Source organism: Lactuca sativa, chromosome 9 (genome assembly GCF_002870075.4).
Source record: "Lactuca sativa cultivar Salinas chromosome 9, Lsat_Salinas_v11, whole genome shotgun sequence".
Lineage (NCBI taxonomy): Eukaryota > Viridiplantae > Streptophyta > Magnoliopsida > Asterales > Asteraceae > Lactuca > Lactuca sativa.
Window position 1 is genome coordinate 93,560,856 of NC_056631.2, and position 10,055 is coordinate 93,570,910.

The following is a 10,055-nucleotide window of genomic DNA, read 5'->3' on the forward strand; positions in this document are numbered from 1 at the left end:
ATATAGTTTAATTAATATTAGTTAACAATTAATTAAGAATTAATTTTGTGGCTAAAAGAGATTAATTAAATAAAGGGGACTAGAACTGTCAGCTGTGTGATAGTTGATATTGGGCTGAGAATCCTTATGGATTAGGGCATGGAAGAAATTAAGGAGGAGTCCATCTTAAATTCGTCCAAGGAGGCCTCATTCCAGAAGGTTCTCAAGTTACTTAGGGCCTAAGTCATCCAATTAGGGTTTTGACTGAAACCCTAGAAGCTCAAGTATATAAGGACCCCTAGGGCTAGCAAAATCGGCTACCCGATCCCTTGGCAGCTTGGAGCCGACTTTTTCCTCTCATCCTCTCTCCTAAACATCATTCTCTTGCTTGTGGTGTTTGTGATCCATTAAAGATGTTATGCTTGTGACACTAAGCTTCTTGAAGTTCAAAGGATTCTTGCAACCATTGAAAGGTATCATCTAAACTAGTTCATTATAGATTTCGTTTTCAATGTATGCTAGATTAGGGTTTTCAAGTCTTGGATGAATTGAATGTACAATAGAGAAGCCAATCCAAGCTTTAGGGTTTTGTATGAGCATATATGATTGTTCTTTTGTATAAAACCCATCAGAAGGAACTTCTTGTAGAAGTGTTGGTTGAATTAGAGCTTGTAGTACTGGACTTTCTTCACCTTGATCTATCTTGTAGAGGTATAAAGTTTGGATCTTGATGATGCATTTGTTAGATCTAACTAGTTTTGGATGTTATGAGCTTTTGGTCATTTTAGTGCATAAAGTTTAGATCTTGAAACTTTGTGACCTTGTTATGGATAAATTTGGAAACTTTATCCATCTAAACATCATTTTGATTCAGATCATAAAGTTGGAGACTTGTACTTAATGGATTAAGGTTAAAAAGATGAACTTGTGGGTCCCTTTGAGACTTAAAGACTAGATCTTGTTTGTTGGGACCATTCTAATGGATAAAGTGTTGGATTAGGTGTCTAAGCCCATAACTATAATTGGTATATACTTGAACCGAGAGTAGCCTGGTCCATTTGGGTTGCATATCACCAGGACAATTTGATAGGATGGACTTTTGAGAAGTGGTTATTTATGATTTGTTAATATATTATAAGTTCTAATATATTAATATGAAATCATATGATTTAATTAGTATTGATCAAAAATTAATTTGGAATTAATTTTTTGATCAAAAGAGATTAATTAAATATATGGGGATTGATTTGGTAAATCAATGATTCATATAGTGTGGGCCAATTGTTATTTAGGATGGGCTAAACCAATATGGTAGTCCATGGAGGTTTAACCCATGGATCCTAGGTAATATGAAAAGTCATGGGCATTAGGGTTTACATGGTGCTAACTGAAACGACCCAAAAATACGACCCAAAAATTTCGTTTTTAATACCATCAAAACTATAATCAGAGTATCATATAGATAAACCATGCGTGATATGTCCCAAAAGATAATAAAGTACTGTGCGGAAAATGTAACATGCTATATCCGAAACAACAACTAAATCAAAACCAACTAAAGCTGAAACGGTGGTGTGTGCGATGCCGTCATCCAGAGCTCTTCCCTTTGCTTGCGGAAGTACCTGAAACCAAAACTGAAACTGTAAGCATGAAGCTTAGTGAGCTCCCCCAACTTACCACATACCATACAACAACATATAAACACATATTGGGCCTTGCCCACTGCATCGGGTCGGAACCCGGAAAACTGCATCGGACCGAAGTCCGGAACTGACTGGGACCTTGTCCCCTGCATCGGACCGAAGTCCGGAACTGACTGCATCGGACCGAAGCCCGGAACTAACTGCATCGGACCGAAGTCCGGAACTAACTGGGACCGTGTCCCCTGCATCGGACCGAGGTCCGGGACTGACTGCACATAGTATAGCATATCATAACAATTTATACTGCATACTGCACCGGGCCGTGGCCCGGAACATAACACATACACATAGCACATAAAACATGTCTGAACCACGAAGGCATCAACATACTAACTACTACATCGGACTGAAGTCTGGAAACTACTATTAACTGGACGGGCCGGCATTGTGGCCTTAGACCCGCCCTTACGGGAAGGAAACTCACCTCGTAAGCTAGCGGATGAGAGTGCGGCTCGGAAAGCTAACGGCTGCTGCTCCTGAATCTCCTCGGCTACAAATCCATAAACACACTCAATCAACCACTAGCACTACACTCAGGGTAAAATGACTCTTTTACCCTTGGTCAAAGTTGACTTACTCAGGGCTGACTCGCCGAGTCGGGATACCCGACTCGCCGAGTCCTAGACTCTCCGCTCAACTCTTACCAGCTGTCACTCGTCGAGTGTGGCATCGACTCGACGAGTATCCTCTGGATCCAAAAACTCAGATGATCTTCATCCGACTCGCCGAGTCAGATGAACAGACTCGACGAGTTGTTCTTAATCCTCAAGGAGATTGCCTTGGACTCGCCGAGTTGTATGAACAACTCGCCGAGTCCCTCCATTACTGAGTCTACTCTTAACTCACTGAGTCCACTCCCTAACTCACCTCGGACACTCGACACCGAAGAAACTGAAGAATTCGGGACTCGCGACCTGACTCGTCGAGTCGTTCCTCCGACTCGCCGAGTCGCCGCCATGCAACATATTTTTACTCGATTTCTCTTGAATCCAACACATGCAAATGATAGATCTAGGTCCATTAAGCTGTTTTACCACGTAAAGTTTCCAACTTTACGTGCACAACCACATGAATGAGGGAAATAAGACTAAAATATGCACAAAAAGGGTAGATCCATGGCTAATAAGCAATGTAACTCCAAAAAGACAGTGGATCTGGACTCTTCAACACCCCAACACTCAGATCCAAAGGTATATCGGCTCAATAACACAATCAAGCAAGCATAAAGCTTGGAACAAGCATCAAATAGCCCTTAAAAGAGCTCTAATGGAAGTTTAAGCATGAAACCAGAAGAGAACTCCGAAAATACCTCAATAAGTTCACACTTGGTCTTGGATCTTGGCACTAGAACTCGTTTCCTTGCTTCCTTCTTCTTCTCCTTCTTCACCCCTTCACAAAATGGAACAAGATCACTTATAAGCTCACAAGAGGAAGGTTTAGGGTTTCTCACAGTGTTCTCAGGGGGAAAGTGACGAGATGGAGGCTATAATGGGGTTTAAATAGTGAGCAAACCCGGGGAGTTAGGGTTTCACCCAGACGGACGGACTCGCCGAGTCCAGGATATGGACTCGCCGAGTCGCCGGCTCCCGCGTGCACAAGATGCGCGTCCTGACTCGGCGAGTCAGGCTAGAACTCGCCGAGTCCCTCTTGAAAACTTAGCCCAAATCAAAATAATTAACATACCGGAAACGGGTCGTTACAATTCTCCCCCACTTGTCTCAGACTTCGTCCTCGAAGTCTGCTACGGCTGGACCTGCGAATAACTCCGGGTAGTGCGTTCTCATTTCTCCTTCAGCCTCCCATGTCCATTCAGACCCCTTCCGATGCTGCCACTGCACCTTTACCAGCTGAATTACCTTGTTCCTCAAGGTCTTGGTCTTCCGTTCCAAAATTGCTATCGGCTTCTCGATATAATTCAAGCCGCTATCGACCTGGATATCCTCCAAGGGAACGACCGCTGTCTCGTCCACTAGACACTTCCTCAACTGCGACACGTGGAAGGTGTTGTGTATCAAACTGAGCTCCGCAGGAAGATCTAACCGGTAAGCAACCCGACCCACCCGGGCCAAAACCCTGAAAGGACCAATAAATCTGGGGCCCAATTTGCCCCTCTTCCGGAACCTGATGACACCTTTCCAAGGTGAGACTTTCAGAAGAACCATGTCTCCTACCTAGAACTCCAAGTTTGAACGCCTCTTGTCGGCGTAGCTCTTCTGCCGACTCTGCGCAGTCTGCAGTCTACTACGGACCTGCTGGATCAGTTCCGTCGTCTTGAGCACCACTTCAGTGCTCCCCATAACCCGCTGACCGACCTCGCCCCAACAAATCGGGGTCCTGCACTTCCTGCCATATAACATCTCAAAAGGAGGTCGATTAATGCTCGCATGATAGCTGTTGTTATACGAGAATTCCGCTAAAGGAAGATACGTATCCCAACAGCCCCCAAAATCCAGGACGCATGCCCTAAGCATGTCCTCGAGAGTCTGAATCGTCCTCTCGCTCTGCCCGTCAGTCTGAGGATGAAAAGCGGTGCTGAAATGGAGACGAGTACCCATCTCGTCGTGAAACCGCTTCCAGAATCTGGACGTGAAGCGAACATCTCGGTCCGACACTACCGATACCGGCACTCCATGACGTGCCACAATCTCTCGCACATAGATATCGGCTAACCTTTCCGCCGATATACTCTCCTGGATCGGAATAAAATGGGCACTCTTCGTCAGCCGATCCACCACTACCCATATCGAATCTACTCCACGTGCGGTCCTGGGAAGTTTGGTGATAAAATCCATGGTGATGTCCTCCCATTTCCACACGGGAATATCCAACGGCTGCATCTTGCCGTGAGGTCTCTGGTGCTCCGCCTTGACCTTCCGGCAGGTCAAGCACCTCTCAACGTACCAAGCGACGTTCCGCTTCATGCAGGGCCACCAATAATCAGGTCGAAGATCTCGATACATCTTCGTCGCCCCTGGATGGATAGAAAATCGAGACTTATGAGCCTCGTCCATCAATACCTGCCGTACCCCACCCCAGTACGGTACCCACACCCTACCATGAAGCGTCATCAAACCCCGACTGTCGTAGTCGAACGAAGCTACTCGACCCACTATCCTCTCGCACTTCTGCCTCTCCTCCTTGAGACCCTCCATCTGAGCCTCCTTGATCCGCTCCAACAAAGGAGTGATTACCGTCATCCTCATACACAAATCCCTGATAGGGGCCGCCGACACCTTGCGGCTCAGGGCATCGGCCACCACGTTGGCCTTCCCTGGATGATACAGGATCTCACAGTCATAGTCCTTCAGCACGTCCAACCATCTCCTCTGTCTCATATTCAAACTCGGCTGATCCATAAGGTATCGTAAACTCTTGTGGTCCGTGTAGATAGTACAGCGGACCCCATACAGGTAATGCCTCCAAATCTTGAGGGCAAATACAACTGCCCCCAGCTCCAAGTCGTGGGTAGGATAATTAGCCTCGTGAGGCTTCAACTGTCTCGAAGCATAAGCCACCACATGGCCTCGCTGCATCAACACTGCTCCCATACCCGTGATCGAAGCATCACAATAGACCACGAAATCCTCAACACCCTCTGGCAAGGTAAGGATCGGAGCCTCGCACAATCTCTGCCTGAGAGTCTCGAACGCCGCCTGCTGCTCAGGCCCCCAACGAAAAACTACCGACTTCTTGGTTAGTCGGGTGAGCGGCACTGCTATCTTGGAGAAATCCTGAATAAACCTCCGGTAATACCCTGCCAATCCTAGGAAGCTCCGAATCTTAGATGGAGACCTCGGGACCTCCCACTGCATCACGGCCTCAATCTTGGCCGGGTCAACCAAAATACCCTTCTGATTAACGAGATGCCCAAGAAACTGCACCTCGCGTAACCAGAACTCGCACTTGGAGAACTTAGCGAACAGTCTCTCCCTCCTCAAAGTCTCCAACACCTCCCGCAGGTGCTCCTCGTGCTGACCCTGCGTCTTGGAATACACCAAGATGTCATCGATGAACACTATCACTGACCGATCCAGCATCGGCCTACACACGCGGTTCATGAGATCCATGAACGCGGCTGGGGCATTGGTGAGCCCAAATGGCATCACCACAAACTCATAATGACCATACCGGGTCCTGAAAGCAGTCTTCTGTACATCCTCATCCCTGACCCTCATCTGGTGGTAACCGGAGCGTAGGTCGATCTTGGAGAACCAAGACGCTCCCTGGAGCTGATCAAACAAGTCATCTATCCTCGGAAGTGGGTAACGGTTCTTCACCGTTACCTTGTTCAACTCCCGGTAATCAATACACATCCGATGCGACCCGTCTTTCTTCCTCACAAATAAGATCGGAGCTCCCCAAGGCGAACTGCTCGGTCGAATGAAACCCCTGTCTAACAGCTCCTGAAGCTGTGTAGACAACTCCTGCATCTCAGGGGGAGCAAGTCGATATGGTGCTTTGGCTATCGGAGCCGCACCAGGAACCAGGTCGATCCTGAACTCAACCTGCCTCTCAGGAGGTATCCCCGGCAAATCCTCGGGAAACACATCCGGGTAATCTCGAACAATAGGAACATCATCGATCGTCGTCTTGCCCTTATCCCGATCATCCAAGACGTAGGCTACGTAACCGGCGCAACCCTGCTGAACGTAGCGTCTCGCCCTAGCGGCAGAGCAGAAGGTCAACCCTCGCTGGGGCCTCTCGCCCTGAACCACTATCTCTCCCCCGCTGGGAGTGCGAACCCTCACTAGCTGAAGCTCACAATCAACCACTGCCCCATTGGGGCTTAGCCAATCCATTCCCACAATAACTTTATTCCCGCGCAGGGGAATCGGAACCAAATCCACTGAAAACTGCTCCTCAAATATCTGAAGGGAACACCCTCTATATACTTTGTCGACCCTCACGGTCCTATCATCTGCTATCTCCACCTCTAACGGACAATCCAGTTCCCCCGGAGCTCTGCTAAATCTCTTGCTAAGCGCAAGCGATACAAATGATCGGGTGGCCCCCGAGTCAAACAATACCAAAGCAGGGATGCCGTTCACCGAGAACGACCCTAAATAAAGCGTACCATCAAATAATATTCAAACGATATATTAATAATTAAGAGATGAAAGAAATATACATACCCGTCACCACATCAGGAGTCGCTCGCGCCTCCTCTGCTGTCATCTGAAATGCCCTGCTCTTCGCCACCGGCGCATCAGCTCGGCCCTGACGGCCATCCGTGATCCTCAAAGTAGCAGGGGCGGGTGCATGCACCTTCCCTGCTGCAGCTAAACTGGGACACTGGGACCTTTTGTGTCCCCTCTGATTGCACTGAAAGCAAATCAGATCCGATGCTGTAACCGTAGTGGCAGGGGCCGTACAATCCCTACTCATATGCCCGATCCGTCCGCACTTGTAGCAGCCGGAACTCCCTGCCTTGCACGCCCCCTCGTGCAACCTCCCACACTTGCCACATCGACCGTGGCTCTGCTGACCCCTGGACCTGTGATCTGAAACCTTGGGCTTTTTGCCCACACTGCCTGCACCCGAAACCGCCTCCGGTTTCCTCTTCCTCTCCATCTCGAGATCAATCTCCCTCTCTCTGGCTCTAGCAATCATGTCGTCCAGTGTTTTGCAACTGGACCGGCTCACAAACATACGAATGTCGCTCCGCAACATCTCGTGATAACGGGCCTTCTTCATCTCCTCGTCTGCTGCATACTGAGGAACAAGAAGGGCCCGCTCCCTGAACTTGGCGGTGATCTCCGCCACTGTCTCGGTAGTCTGGGTAAGATCCTGGAACTCCCTGGCTAACTGTTGCACCTCAATGACCGGTGCGAACTCCGCTCTGAACCTGGTAGAAAAATCAGCCCAGGTCATGGCATCCAATGCCGCATCATCCCCGATGGTATGTCCTACCTCCTCCCACCAGTCACGTGCCCTGTCCTTCAGGAGACAGGACGCCAATCTGACCTTGTCCCCCTCGGGACATCTGCTAGTGCGGAACGCGTTGGCCACATCCGCCAACCACCTGGTACTCGCTATGGGGTCCCGTGCCCCGTGGTAGTCAGGAGCCCCGCACGCCCTGAACTCCCTGAAAGTGAGTGTGCGCGACCCCATCACGGCCGCCATCTCAGTACGGAAGGTACTCAGTCTCTCATCCATCATCTCCAAAATGCCCTCCTTGATCGAACCGAAGATCACAGGAGTCTGCTCAAGTATGATGCGAGTAATCTCAGAAGAAAGGAACTCTCTGGTCTGCTCATCCATCTGTCCGACCTCCGGGTCGGATCCCGATCCTGATCCTCCTCCGGCATCTGAACTGCCGGCTGCTGGCCTCGGACGCAAAACTACCATTCTGAAACATATCATAGCAACATCAGAACATTGAAATATTTCAAGGGATCATAATACGACTACTAGCTTCCTGGTCTAATCTTGGCCTTCCTTGATTCGAGTACGGATCCTCTGTTTCCAGTAGTATGGGCCCCTACTACCTTCCACATCTATCCGTACTTTCCTCAAGAATTGCCTCGACTTCCCCAAGTCACTTCTACCGCTGCTATTTTCTGCTACTCTCACCCTAGGCTTGCCCTAGAGAAAACTCGAGCTCAATACGACTGGTCCTCAGCTGCTGTAGGTCTCCTTGCACTGCCAGTTAGCCATCACCTGAACACCATCACATGTGATGAGGGTCGGATAATCCTTCAAGTAAAAGATCCGTCCCTACAACGGTTGGACTCAAACAAGAGCTGCGCAGTAGGGCCAGTTCCAGCACTCTGGGATTATTCAAACCTGATTACATGTGGTGTGACGTGTCCACCTAATGGCTAACTCCCATTACTCGGAATCCCACTAAGCACAAAGCAAGCAGCATTCGGACAAGGGAAACAGACTCACGCAAGCTATTCTTATAACAAGAAATTGCACTAGCATAGGATGCTAAGCTCACACTATCAGGCATAACCTAAACAGGCTATCCTACTGCTGTCTACTCAATTCTAGCATGCAATATTCATAGAGCTGTAACACATAAGCAGGCACATAAGGCATTCTCCTACACCCTTAGCCCTATTCTAGCATGCTGTTCTACTGAAATTGAACAAATAACTTGTATGGGTAATTTGGGAGTACTTACTTGAGCTCGGTTGACCGCATGCACACACCTCTATCTTAAAACAATTCTTTTCCTTCTAAGTGTCCTCAAAATTCTTTTGTAAAAACATTTTATTAAAAATCTTTTATTTCCCTTTAGTTTGAGTTCAGATACACCCGAGAGTGTATCCGAATCCCTCAAACCAGGGCTCTGATACCAACTTGAAACGACCCAAAAATTTCGTTTTTAATACCATCAAAACTATAATCAGAGTATCATATAGATAAACCATGCGTGATATGTCCCAAAAGATAATAAAGTACTGTGCGGAAAATGTAACATGCTATATCCGAAACAACAACTAAATCAAAACCAACTAAAGCTGAAACGGTGGTGTGTGCGATGCCGTCATCCAGAGCTCTTCCCTTTGCTTGCGGAAGTACCTGAAACCAAAACTGAAACTGTAAGCATGAAGCTTAGTGAGCTCCCCCAACTTACCACATACCATACAACAACATATAAACACATATTAGGCCTTGCCCACTGCATCGGGTCGGAACCCGGAAAACTGCATCGGACCGAAGTCCGGAACTGACTGGGACCTTGTCCCCTGCATCGGACCGAAGTCCGGAACTGACTGCATCGGACCGAAGCCCGGAACTAACTGCATCGGACCGAAGTCCGGAACTAACTGGGACCGTGTCCCCTGCATCGGACCGAGGTCCGGGACTGACTGCACATAGTATAGCATATCATAACAATTTATACTGCATACTGCACCGGGCCGTGGCCCGGAACATAACACATACACATAGCACATAAAACATGTCTGAACCACGAAGGCATCAACATACTAACTACTACATCGGACCGAAGTCTGGAAACTACTATTAACTGGACGGGCCGGCATTGTGGCCTTAGACCCGCCCTTACGGGAAGGAAACTCACCTCGTAAGCTAGCGGATGAGAGTGCGGCTCGGAAAGCTAACGGCTGCTGCTCCTGAATCTCCTCGGCTACAAATCCATAAACACACTCAATCAACCACTAGCACTACACTCAGGGTAAAATGACTCTTTTACCCTTGGTCAAAGTTGACTTACTCAGGGCTGACTCGCCGAGTCGGGATACCCGACTCGCCGAGTCCTAGACTCTCCGCTCAACTCTTACCAGCTGTCACTCGTCGAGTGTGGCATCGACTCGACGAGTATCCTCTGGATCCAAAAACTCAGATGATCTTCATCCGACTCGCCGAGTCAGATGAACAGACTCGACGAGTTGTTCTTAA